This window comes from Elaeis guineensis, chromosome 1 (assembly GCF_000442705.2).
Source record: "Elaeis guineensis isolate ETL-2024a chromosome 1, EG11, whole genome shotgun sequence".
Classification (NCBI taxonomy): Eukaryota; Viridiplantae; Streptophyta; class Magnoliopsida; order Arecales; family Arecaceae; genus Elaeis; species Elaeis guineensis.
Window position 1 is genome coordinate 88,163,794 of NC_025993.2, and position 14,649 is coordinate 88,178,442.

The window sequence follows — 14,649 nt, forward strand, 5'->3', positions numbered from 1 at the left end:
TGCTCTATAATCTAGAAAAGAAAAGTAAAAGAAGAAAAGAAGAAGATCAAGGAAAGCATCAAAGAGTTGATCGTGATTCAGGCTTCGTTCAGATTCGCAGGCTGATTTTTCTTAGAAAAAAAAATCAATATCAAAGAGGACTGTTCCAGGCTGATCCTGAGTAGATACCCATAGAGATCAAATACTTATGCGGCTAAAAGAGAGTCTATTTTTTTCTAGATCCAGATTTGAAGAAAGAATTTATGAAACAGGTATGTGATTCAATCACATATTCAATTTTACTGTATGTTCAATTTCAGCATATGAAGCAGATCCTAGTGGTTTATATTTTATACATGCATGATGTAGATTAAAAGATATTTTAATCTTCTATTCCACTGTGATGTTTAGAAAAAAAAAATTTAAAACATACATGCATGCCCCTACATTAAAAATCTAACATAGGATTTACCCCCTATATTGAAAAAGTTATCCTAGTACAAGATTGATCGATTTTGAGAATTATTTTTAAAATATTTAAATCAATCTTTTAGATCTAAAAATTGATATATATAATACATCTCTGTTCATGTTAGATCTAAAATTAGAATGATTAAATGTTCGCATCATACTGGTATAAGATTGTCCTAATATATATAGGGTTTATCCTCTATATTGAAAATGTTGTCCTAGTTTGATGCAAACTGTTTTGTTGAAAATTATTTTTAAAATATTTTAATCATTATTTTAGATCTGATTATGCATATATTTAATATGTATAAATTTAATTTTAGATCTAAAAATTAATATATATATATATATATATATATATGATATATGTTTATAGTTTAGATCTAAAACTTGATATATGTGATATATGACATTAGGTTTAGATCTGAAACTATTTCAAAATCATAAGCCACTAATGCATGCAATGAAATATAATCTAAAAAAATATTTGTAGAATCTAAAAATTATATTATTGTATATGGGTTTGGGTTGAATAAATTATGTTTAGTGATCTAACTACAATTAGGGTCAATTGATTAGATCAGGTTAGAATCCACTGTCGATTTTGAGCAATTGATTGAACCTAATCAATTATTGGTTAGGATTAGGTCAAAGAGGCTCAAAGTCAGTTTTAGTTGTAGTTGGTCGTATCGATTTATATTTTGATGTAAATTGATTAACTTAAGATCTAATTTGGCTCAGTGGTTAGGGCCTGTTTCAATAGGTTAATCAGATCGATTCTAATCGATCAATTTGGTGTCTAAGATAAGTATCTAGATGGTGATTATTTAATTGGTTATGTTGTCTGATCTGACTAATTCATTGGTGTCTAAGAAAAGCAATGGGAGGACTCCTACTCATCTTAACTTGCCTGATCATTTTGGGAGATTTAGTTTCATACTAGAATACTGTTGACTCGAGTTCATCCATGCTGACTAGGACAGTCAGAAATATGGATGTACAGGCCTGAACTTGATCAATCGGATATCATATCTACTAATTTAAAAAAGATCTAAACCTAAATTTTCTCACTAAATATTAAGTATAGAGGTCTTTCATCATTATAGAGATATGGGTGCCTTCCTGGTGTTGATCGTTCTCGGTTGGTTACAGCGGTTCGATTGTATCGAGAAGGTACAACTACTCTATTGACATTTGACATCTTGGGGTACAGATGGGGTTGGACCCAATAACTATTAGGTGAGGATCTCAATGATGGCTTTGCGTCCATTGGTGAATAATGGATCTGACTTAACTAAAAAATATGCCAATAACTGTTAGGTGAGGCCATAGGACTTAGAGATCAAACCCACTGCATCTTGCTTAGTGAAGCAATAGATAAAGTATTATCCACTCATTAGTCTATGCTTATCAATAATTATTAGGTAAGGTACGTATGGATCAGTGAGACCGTAATACCCATTAGAAATCAAACACATATAGGTTTTTGTTTCTCCATCTGAGAAGTGTGGGAGATTCAAAATAATAATAAAAGTCTTATTTATTTTTTAAAAAATTTTTAGAATAAATATTTAATAAGTATAAATATCTAACTAGAAACTATTTTCTCTACAAATAACCATATCGAGTTTCAATCTTTTAGCTCATATTCTTAACATAAATAGGTTGACCAGAACGAACTACAAAAACTGACTCCAAAATTTAAGAACTGTTCTCAATCTTAAAAAACTAACCCATGTCCTTGGTCAGGATGCGCCTGTGTTACCAGCTCATCCATCTCTTGATCAACGAGCCACACTTAAAAAGTGGATGGATAAAGACAATAAGATGAAGTATTACATTTTAGCATCTATATCCAATGATCTTCAATGCCAGCATGAAGACATGAGGACTGCCAAGGAGATGTTAACTCATCTGTAAGAGTTGTACGGTGGGCAAAGTCGTGCAGCTCACTTTGAGGTCTCTCAGAGACTATTCAGAGCAAAAATATATGATGGACAGTCCATCAATGATTATTATTTGACAATGATCAAGGACATCGAAGAACTTTAGAAACTTAGGATGAACATAGACAAGAAATTGTAGGTGGATTTGATCCTCCAGCCTCTTCCTGATTCGTATGGATAGTTCATTATGAACTACCATATGAATAAAATTAATAGCACTTTGCTTGAACTGTTAAACATATTGGTAACAGCTGAGGGCACCTTGAAAGGTTCGAGGGATACGGTTCTGACTGTGGAGAGGACTTTCTTTAAGAGAAAGTCTTCTTTCAAGAAAAAGAAGAAGCCTGCAAAGAAGCATAAGAACGAGGCCAAGCCCAAGAAGCAAGTTTTGAAGAAGACTGACGATAAGAAAAAGTATTTTCATTGTAATGTCGAAGGCCACTGGAGAAGGAACTGTATGGCATACCTGATGACTGTGAAAAATAAGAAGAAGGATGGGTCTTCAGAAGGTACATCTGACTTGCTCGTAATTGAAACTAATCTAACAGTTTTCTATTCTTCTAGTTGGATTCTAGATTCTGATTCGAGTGCTTATTTGTGCACTTCTATACAAGATCTTGAAAAAGTTAGAGGGCTGAGAGAAGACGAGATCACTCTTCGGGTCGGCGATGGAGCAAGAGTTGCTGCTATGGCCGTCGGGACTTACCCTCTGCGATTACCATTAGGAATTAATTTAATTTTAAAAGACTGCTATTATGTACCGATAGCTAGTAGAAATTTAATTTTCATATCTGTGCTAGCACAGGATAACTATAATTTTTATTTCAATAAAGATATGTGTGTAGTTTATTTTGAAAATAAAGTTGTTACACATACTTTCTTGATTGACGGTCTTTATCATTTGCATATGGATGCAAGTCTTAAAATTAACAAGCAAACTATGAATGCCGTAGGGTCTAAGAGACTTAAAGATAAGATTAGCTAAAAATATCTATGGCACCTTAGGCTAGGCCATATAGGAGAGGACAGACTCAACAAAATGGAGAAAGATGATCTTTTTGGGTCATTGATTTTTGAGTCTTATCCAATTTGTGAGTCCTATTTTTAAGAAAAATGGCTAAGCTACCCTTTATGGGACAAGAGAAAAGGGTCACTGAGATTTTAGCCCTGGTACACACTAATGTGTGTGGTCCATTCAATGTACAAGCCAGGGGTGGCTATATCTACTTCAAAACTTTTATCGATGATTATTCACAGTATGATTTTATGTATTTGATGCATCGTAAGTATGAAGCCTTTGAAAAGTTCATAGAGTTTAGACATGAAGTAAAAAAATAGATCAAAAAATTTATAAAGATTCTTCGATCAGATTGAGGAGAGAATTATCTTAGTGAAAAATTTTGGATCCATCTCAAGGATAACGACATAGTCTCACAGTGGATATCTTCAGGGATGCCTCAGCTCAATAGGATATCCGAAAGAAAAAATCGGACCCTAGTAGATATGGTCTGATCTATGATGAGCTTCACAGATCTTCCTATCTTTCTCTGGGGACATGCACTACTTTCTACAATTCATCTTTTAAATCAGATTTTTTCTAAATCCATTTTTACCACTCTATACGAGTTATGACATGGTAAGAAAGTCGACTCTTGGGTACATCAAGATTTGGAGATGTCCGACCCATGTAAAGCTACAGCAGGTGACAAGTTACAAACTAGATCTTTTAGGGCTCGCTTTATAGGATATTCTAAGAAAACTATAGGATACTATTTTTATCTTCTTGAGGATCACAATGTGATTATGAGCCATCATACCATCTTCTTGAAAAAAAATTTATCCAAGGTAGAGGCAGTGGTAGGAGGATTGAGCTCGAAGAGAAGGTCTCTGAAGAGCATCGAGTTCAAGAATCTGAATCCAGTAGTGAGCTACTAGATGTGGTACCTCTTCCACCTCATAGATCAAGTAGGGTCTCCCATCCTCTTGAAAGGTACTTGGGTATTCTTATAGAGGATCTAGAGGAAGCATTTTTTGTGGGAGATAGGGACACTAGGAATGATCCCAAGACCTACGATGAGATAATATTAGATATTGACTCTGAGAAATAGATGGAAGCAATAAAGTCAGAAATTGACTCCATGCATTCCAATCAGGTTTGGTCCTTAGTAAATCCACCTGAAGTATTGTACCTATTGGGTGTAAATAAATTTATAAAAAAAAAAAATTAGGTCGGATGGTAAGGTAGAGGCCTATAAGACAAGGCTAATTATAAAAAGTTATAGTCAACGAGAAGGCATTGACTATCATAAAATCTTTTTATCCGTGGCTATGCTGAAATTGATCCACACTTTGCTTGCGATTGCGGCTTTTTATGATTATAAAATTTGACAGATGGATGTGAAAACTGCCTTACTAAATGAATATCTTGAGGAAGATATCTATATGGAGCAGTCTTTGGGTTTCACATCCAGTGATAGTGATCACATGATTTGCAAGCTGCAAAGGCTCATATATAGACTCAAGCAAGTATCTCGAAGTTAGAACACTTGCTTTAATAATGTAATCAAAATATTTGATTTCATAAAAAATGAGGAGTCATGTGTGTACAAAAAGGTCAGTGGGAGTACTGTTATATTTCTCATATTGTACATGGATGATATTCTCCTGATTGGGACTGATATTTTCATGCTGACATCGGTCAAAGTATGGTTGTCAAAAGAATTCATCATGAAAGATCTAGGAGAAGCTTCCTACATTCTTGATATTTAGGGATAGATCTAAGAGAATGATAGGACTCTCACAATGAATGTACCTAAAAGAGGTGCTAAAGAGGTTCAGTATGAAAAACTTCAAGAGAAATCTCTTGTCCCTTAGACATGGCATTCATCTCTCCAAGAAGATGTGTCCTGACATTCTTGAAGAGATCCAGCGCATGAGCAAGATCCCTTATGCTTTGGCAATAGGGAGTCTCATGTATGCCATGTTATGTACACGACTTGATATTGTCCTTTCTGCGAGTGTCACAAGTAGATATCAGGTGAATCTAGATGAAGAATACTAGATTGCTGTGAAGAACATCCTTAAGTATTTGAGAAGGACTAAGAATTTATTCTTGATCTTTAGTGGAGGATCGAAGCTGAAAGTTGAGGATACGCTGATTCAGACTTCATAACTGATGTCGATAATAGAAAGTCTACATCAAGATATATTTTTTTATGTAATGGTGGTGCGGTTAGCTGAAAGAGTTTCAAACAGCCGATCATTACAGATTCGACCTTAGAAGTCGAGTACATCGCCACCTCTGAAGCTATTAAGGAAGCTTTTTGGTTCAAAATTTTTTTTGTAGAGCTGAGTGTGATGTCATCAGATGTTATTACACTAAACTGTGATAATAACGGTACCATAGCCCTAGCTAAGGAGTCTAGATCTCATCAAAAGTCCAAGCATATAAAGTGATGGTTCCACATCATATGCGAATACCTCAAGAAGAAGTTCATCGAGATGCAAAAGTTGACTCTGCGTAAAATATGGCAGACCCATTGACCAAGGCTCTCAGCTAGCAGAAGATCGAAGCTCACCTTAAGAAGATGGGTCTTAGGTATATGGCCAATTAACTTTAGATCAAGTAGAAGTTTGTTAGATGAGTGCCTTAGAAGTCAATTATTGACGGACATATTTTATATTTTTAGGGCTTATCTTTGTACTTGTAATACTTTTTTTATTTTCAATCATATTTATGTATCCATGATTTATCCTAAAAATTAATAAAGATAATTTTTGTATATTCTCAAGGTATTAAGAATTTGAGAGATACATTAATTAGTGGTTAGTTTTTAAATACTCTCGATTAAAGGATCGTCATGGAGGATAGTGATCAATCTATTTAAGATCATTGCACTGTTCACCTCTCTTATGGGCAGATGAGTCTCGGATCTGCAGTATAGAGACACTAGGATGAGAGTGCGGGTGGTTGTTAGAGAATAACTTACACTGAATGTGATCAATATAAGAAACTACTTGGATGTCTACTCACTCGTCAGTGGTTATCTTGATACTACAGTGGTGTAAGTGGTCCTTTGACCTGCGATGTCACTGATTATTTGCAATGAGGCTACTAAATTTGACAACACATTTCCTTGATCTCTAGCCATTCGGATCCATATTGTGTATATTAGCTACAATAGGTTCAGATTCACTGTTAGAAATAGGATGTATCTAGAAAAAATCTATCGATCTTGATAGAAAAGGGGAAGTCTTATGCGATTTACGAGATTGAGTTCAGAAAATTTTTAGCCAAAGCAAGTGTGAATACTAAAAAAAATTCATGAGATTTACAAGTAAACTTGAGTCGAGCCAATCTAGCATATGACTGATGATGGGGTCTGATGACTTCTCCATGACCTCCATCAAGTCGGGACTCACGATAGAAAGACTGAATCATATGATAATTACATCTAAAGGTTCACACTTTCATTCTACTGGATTGCCATTACATACTGCTAGGTGTCACTGGTAGATTATGGGACTCATCGAGCATCATCTTGATAATTGATGACCCTCTAATGATAAAATTGAAATTATTCCAACCTATCGAAAGGAGTTTCGATGATATTGTGATGGAGATCATAATATATCTTACTACCAAATAGAATGAAATCTATGGAGTCACACATTAAGGGATTTAATCTTGAATTAACCAATTAAACTTATGAAGTTCTAATTAAATTAGGATTTAGTGAAATCTTATTGGGTTTAAGAGAACCATGCTAGCACATAGTTAAACCCAATTTTTCTTTAGACTTGGATTCCTTATTAGATAAGGATTGGATCAAGTCCATAGCCTTGAACCTAATCTAAATCTATTTTGATTTGGATTTAGTTAGGCACCTATTTGTGGGTCCAAAAGGATTGGATCAAGTCAATGAGTTGGCAAACTAATCTTCTCATTTTCTTTCTTGTTATTTTCTTATGTGGCATGAAATTTTTGGAAAGAAAAGAGGCGCAAGCCTCCCCTTTTGGAAGTCCAAGGGCACAATGCCTTGGAGTTAGTGCGAGAATTAAAAAGGGGCCTGCCCCCACTTTTATCTTGGCATGGAAGGAGAGAGAGAGAGAGGGGCTATGTCCCCTCTCTTGTGTGCCAAAATTCTTATGAGATAAGGACTAGTCTTTTTAGATCGATTGGAGATTGATTTGGAATCAATCAAAGGTCTATATAAGAGATGGTCTTCTAGGATTTTAAAATTATTCAAGTTAGAAATCAGATCACCTCCCTCTCTTCTTCTCTATGTCATCTCCTCTTCCTCCTCTCTTTCCAACACCCAAGGGTTGGGCATCCCACCTTTCCACATGCCTAAGTTGAGGGTGATTTCTTCACCAGCAAGGAACAGGAGAAAGGCTGCAGTTCAAATATTGAGCTTGCAGTTAAAGATCAAAAGTTGATCAAAGGTTCAAAAGGCTGAGATTCATTATGGAGAAGATAGTCTACAATGAGAAAAAAAGTTCAAGATTGATCTTGATGGATATCTGTAGAGGCCGGATATGTGTGCGGCTTAAGAATTATTAGATCCAAGATCATCGATTGCGGTGTATTTCAACCCATGCAAGATAATGAGATCTGATTTCAATTTTAATTTTTAATTTTTAAATTATATGCATGTCTTAGATTTAGGACTTGGATAGATGTAGATTAGATCTATAGTATGTCAGGTTAAAGAATTTAATCTAGATTTATTTATGTTGTTGTTTCAAAATATATTTGAAATTTATGCATGCTAGTTTATCTGATTTTCTAACAGAAATATCTTGATACAAATGGTGAAAATAATTGATTTTATTTCAAGCCAAATAGTCTTTTTTTTGAAAGATTTTCTTGATACCACTGGAACAAAATCATACTTTTCTTGAAAATTTAATGTCAATCAAAGAAAAGCAATTTTCAAAATTACATACTCCAACATTCAATTCGATATCAATTGTGTGAGGCATTTTCAAGTTCCAATGTTTTAAATGATAAATTGATGCAAAATATCTTTTAAATACCAATTAAATATAAAAAATGATGATACATTTAAACCATGCAAAGTGTCAAGAATATAAATGTTCACCAATGAATTTTCTTTTAAGGATTAATAGTGCTTTTCAAAAATAAGTCAAATATATAGAACAAATGGAACAAAGGATACACAAGGTGCAAATGATCATTAACAAAATTTATTTTCATTAAGTTCCAAAAAATTCTTTCTCTTAAGATTCCAATGATTTTTGGTTTTTATGATCAAAAGTTATTTCTCCCCCTGTTTTTAGTAATTAGAGCTAGAAAATGTGTTTTCTTGTGTTTCTCTCCCTTTCTCTTTCAAATTATGCATATTTAAGCTTTATATTTTTCTCCCCTATTTATTTTATAAATAAAGCATATACTCATGAATTTCCAAACTTATAAGCATCATTGCACACTAGTTTTTTCATAAAAGGTCAACTTTCATTCATTGATTTCTAATATGTAATTACAAAGATAGAAAATACAAATAGTGATCAATATATCCAAAATATATGAAACCAAAGTAAGTCCAAAATGAGTTCCATGTGGATCTCTAGGAGATATATAGCTCTACACAATGAGTCCTAGCATCCCAAAAGATGGGTCAATGGAGCTCTATGAATTGGGTCCAAGCTGAGATGGAGAAGGGGATCTAGTGTCTCCAAGTGGCTCGCCCTGAGCATCCCTCACTATATAGATCTCCTGAACCAACCACGTAGCCTCCTTTCTGAGTAATAAAATGACCTTTGAAGTCACTGAATCTCTATGCTGACGACTCTAATAATCCTCGAGGAGACCCTCTCGACTAGTGAATCCTCGTACAGTCTAGTAAATAGTCTGTCTGATGTCTTTGGATGATCTGCCTCTGCCTGCCCTATCTGAGCTATCGGCTCCTCAGTCTGAACATCCATCATCAGTATTACTATCAAAGCCTCATCTTTATCTGAGTCTTCTCCTCTACAAATCCAACGAGTTCCATCTCTTTGAAATCTCATGCAAAGAAGTGAATGCTCATTATAAGTATCTATGTGCATAAGAGCTCTAGTGGTCTCTCCCTCTAGGTCTACCCCATGCTTCTAAAATACTAGAGTCAGTGCCATACCATAAGGTAGAGATGTCTTTGACCTACCTGCTGTGTCCTCCATCAATCTGATCATCAAGACCGGAGGTTTAATAGAATTTCTCTAATAATATGGTACATAAAGCAGATGTCTCAGTCAGATACAAAATTTAATCTACCAGTCTTTGGGAAGAAAATTCTATTGGTCATATGATGCAGGAGGTGCATTTCGGTGGACAATTGATTTGCTCTCACCTCCTCTAATTCACTCTGAACCTCTCTTTCCAAAATGTAACTAAGACCAATTGATCTCCTTTCCAATTTATATGATATACTACCCTCTGCTCTCATTCTTAGTATTCTAGCCAAATGCGCTACATTAAACACAGTTTGGACACCCTTTACCTCAGTTTCAAGAGTTCCATGTCCTGATTTTAGATTGGCATAAAATTCCCTTACAAGGTTAGTGTAGGTCAAAACATTGGGTGAACACAATTTCTAACCTAATCTCTTAATTTTCTCCCCAAAACCAAAGCCTTCTTTTTCCAAAAACTAAAAATCCACCTTTCTCGCAGTGCATACAACTCTAGATGAGGTGATAGATCGAGAAGGGGTTACCAGCATGTGAAAAGGTGCTGCTGGAGATGGAGAAAAAGCAAGAACCAGCTGTGCAGAGGAAGGAGGTCATGTAGGCATCTAAGATGGAGCTAAAGGTGGAGGAGAAGGATCTAGTATTGACTGGGAAGGCTGCCTTAGATCATTTCTTCATTTGGAGTGGCGTTCATGAAAGGGAGGAGATGAGCTAGGGTTTGAGAGAACCGAGTGGGAACACCTTTCCATTCGGGCCACTTCTTCATGGGAGCCATGGAGACCAAATCCATGGAAAATTAAGTGAAATTTAGAGTGGGAGAGGTCGATTTGGTGAGGAGAGAGTTTGAAAGGAGGTTTCAGCTCGAAAAGAAATGAAATGGAATAAATGAACAGAGCCACAGGTCCCTCTGTTTAAAAAATCCTATCCTGACAAAGGGGTTGACTCTTTTAAAAATGAGTCAACTCTAGAGAGGTGTCGACTCCAGTAAAATTGGGGTCGACTCCTCACAGAATAGTTTCAAATCAGAGAAGTCTGATCAAATTTAATGAAAATAAATTTGCAATCAAGTTGAGAGTCAAGATTGACATTCATATAAAGTTGGAGCATCAAGAATTAATCATTTACTAGAGTCGACTCCTCACAGAATTGTTTCAAATCAAAAAAATCTTATCAAATTTAATGAAAATAAATTTGCAATCAAGTTGAGGGTCAAGCTTGACATTCATATAAAGTTGGAGCATCAAGAATCAATCAATTGAAGGCAAGATAATCAATAAAATTAGAGACATCAAATAAGAGGAATCTGGATATAGGCTCTCTGTGTTTTGGTCCAACTATGAAAATTTCAAATGCTTAGGGGTAAACCTAAGTGCAATACAAATCATCAATATAAAGCACTTGATCTTTTATGAATAAATGATTTATCTTAAAATTCTTAGATCATGCAAAAAAAAATTTGAGATATTTTGATAATTAAATATTTTATGGGGGAATGTCAAAGGTTAATTTGTAAATTTAGCACTCTACATAATTTCATATGCAATCAAGCTCATTTTAATTTCAATTTTTCAAATGATAAAGTGATGTGGGGGAGCTATGAGTACATGATGAATTCAAGATAAATACTTATGCTAATAGCCATTTAAGGTAATACAACGACAAATCATATTGACTTTGAAATTTGATAAAATCAATACATTATAACATTCAAACCATCCAAGTCATGAAATATGATCCTCACAAGCATAAATAAATCATCAAAATCAATCATTTGTACTAAATAAATTCAGTACATATTGATGGCATGATGTGTGTAAAGTTTAGCTTTTACCAAATGTCTGTTGCAAATAGCCGATACTCAATGTGGACTTGAGGAGACCAGCGATGGAGCCCTCTACAAGAGCCCACTACGATCTGGACTCTCTAAGGTTAGCAAACTTCATGTCCTAGGTTGCTGCACACTCTGAACCCTGCGCAGCGACCTAGTTCATGTCCCCCCTCACTTCCAGGGACCTAAGATGCACCTCTAGATCTGATTTTTCACCCCCAACACCCTAAGAACCAGAGCTTGAGGCATGGTACCTTGGGGCTATCAGATCGAAATTTGAAACCTTAATGAGGAGGAGTCCTTGTTGGACTAGGACTCCATGGTAGCATCTCCCAAATCACAGCCTTTACTTGTGTGCTTGATCTTGACCTCTACACACCTCTGATCTGAACCAAATCAGAGCCCAAACCTCTTCATGAGATCAACTAATCATCCTCTTAGATATTAGGATATTAAGGTATCCAACAACTAGAGCTATACCATACAAGAGAGAGACCCTGCAGCCTTCTACAAAACTACAGCCTTTGTGTTCTGCACCTCGTTCTTCCTCTCCCAAAACCCAATTGATACCAGATCTGAAACCCTCCGTTCCAGTTTTGAAAATATCTTTCTTCAAGCCCCCAACCAGCAGAGAAGAGGAGGTGTGGAGACCTAGTATTTGGCAGCACAAAGGGTGATGGGGCGCCTCCCTCCTCCTAACCCTAGGGCGTCTAGGGTTTGAGGGAGGCACCCCCCCACTCTAGGGTTTCTTCCTTACTACCTAAGGTGGCGTGCAAAACCACAGAGAGAGGAAGAAGTTAGGAAAAAAAGGTTTCTTTTATTTTTCATAAATTAGGGTTACATACAATGTATATATAGTCCTATACAATGTACTCAATTAAACCAAAAAAACTTTCTAGACTAACCCAATCTGAATGCACTCACCCAAACCCATATACACCCATGGTCTGATCATGCACTCAACTCCATGAATCCATACTTGGTCCATACTTGGATTAGCCCCATGAGACCCACAAACCAGGGTTGCATGATCATGGAGGGTTGAACCTCCACACTAGAACCAAATCGATCCTAGCCTTAGGATCCAAATCAGTCCTAGAATCATGGAGCCAAGCTTATGGCTCTTCTTATGGCCTCCCAAGGCTTGGGAGCACCATACATGCACCAACAATCACCACCTTGGTACCCCCAAGCCTTGGCAAACCTCTGTACGATCCGTTTGCATGATTCTACTGCCGCTGCGTGCCCTGACAGCTCTCTGTGCAAACCTCCATCGTTGATGCCAAATCCTTCAGTCTTGGAGTTCCCCTGGAGGTCTCTGAGATGACCACTTTCACCTGGGCTGAAGATCTTTGCTCATATTTGGGCACCCTCCTGTGTCCTGTCGGTGTCTTCCTCTTTTGTACCTGCACCAACTATCACTTCAGCTTCTCTTAAAGGAACTGTAGCTCAAACCATGTTCGAGCTCAGACCTACCTATCTCACTCGAAGCTCATCTCAGCCTCCTCATAGGTATCTGATCCTCTCTTATTGCAAATGAACCATCTAATATGATCTTCTTAAAGCCACAACTCTCTGGTGCCCACACATCCCGCATAGAACCATGCTGTGCATCACCACCTCTGGTGCTAGTATCTGGCTCCATCCCTACACCCCTTAGCTCTAAACTTATGCCAAACTATCCTCCACTGTGGAGGTACCTCTGGTCAGTTCTCCACCTGAATGACAACTCCTTCTAACATTCCTATAGAAGATAAAATCAGATCTGAGGTCAGCTGCCCAACACTGACCTACTGGACCTCCACTGTCATTGCTATAGTTTCGGACCTTCCACATTTTGTGGACCCCTACGAAACCACCAGAGAATCTCTTCCTCCTCTGAATCAGCTGCGACACTATGTAGATCAGCTATCTCCATCATTCCAAGATTTCACAAATCCATGCTCTGGTCGAACCGCTGAATGCACCCCGACTACTTCCCCACCTTCCTATATCTGAAGGCTGTATAGTCGCTTCTTCAACTCCATCTCGACCATTATCCCTTGAAAAACTTCTCTTCTAGCATATCAAACCTACCAATCACTCCTCATCCACAAAACAGCCCCTTGCTGCCCATCTTCCTTAGAGAACCCTATCGCCTAACCATTACACCCTCTAAGCGAAGTTGGATTAGAAAACCTACCATCCAAACCTTTCACCTCGAAAAACTTTCCTTCCTGTCAATCCTCTCAACCTCCACCTTCCACCTGCTATTCCTAGTTGGCTGAACTATAGCAAAAATAAAGATGGATCCGAGGCATACTGTTGAACAGGTGTGCAAATTTTAGCAAATAGCCTCCTATTGATGCCTCCTTCTCCTAATCCTCCTAGGATTAGATCGGCCCATAATTAAAATAGTAGATATGTGGTTGACCTAAGAACTTACTATTTTAATACCTAAAATATCTAAAACTTGGGCATTAAGAAACAACTCCATCAATACGAGGTGTTCAGGATCCTCTGTAGCAAATTTTTGGTTTCATCTTGTGTGACTTCTTCCATGCTTCCATGCTTCATCAGGCTCTAATACCAATTGTTAGGACCACTATGCACCTGTGTGAACCTAAGCAGACCAGCGATAGAGCCCTCTGTAAGAGTCCACTACGATCTGGACTCTCTAAGGGCAGCAAACTTCATGCCCTAGGTTGCTGCGCACCCTGAACCCTGCGCAGTGACCTAGTTCGTATCTCCCCTCGCTTTCAGGGACTTAGGATACACCTCTAGATCTGATCTTCTATCCCCAATATTTTAAGAATCAGAGCTTGAGGTGTGGTACCTTGGGGCTATCAGATCTGAGTCTGAAATCTTGATGAGGAGTCCTTATTGGACTAGGACTCCATGGCAGCATCTCCCAAACTACAGTCTTTACTTATGCGCTCCCTCTTGGTCCCTACACACCTATGATCTGAACCAAATCAGAGCCCAAACCTACATATGAGATCACCTGATCATCCTCTTAGATATTAGGGCATTGGGGCATCCAACAACTGGAGCTATACCACACAAGAGAGAGAACCTGCAGCCTTCTGTAAAAGTATAGCCTTTGTATCTATACCTTATTCTTTCTCTCCCAAAACCCTATTGATATCAGATCTAAAATCTTCCACTCCAGATTTGAAAACATCTTTCTTCAAGCCCCCAACCAACAGAGAAGAGGGGGCATGGAGACCTGGGAGATGGTGCCACAAAGGGTAATGG

General features: G+C 37.2%; 1 pseudogene; it reads right to left on the minus strand.

Moving 5' to 3' along the window:
- LOC140856169 (uncharacterized) overlaps nucleotides 1-13,057 on the minus strand; it is a 68,049-nt pseudogene extending 54,992 nt beyond the window's left edge.
- Between the last annotated feature and the right edge of the window lie 1,592 nt (nucleotides 13,058-14,649).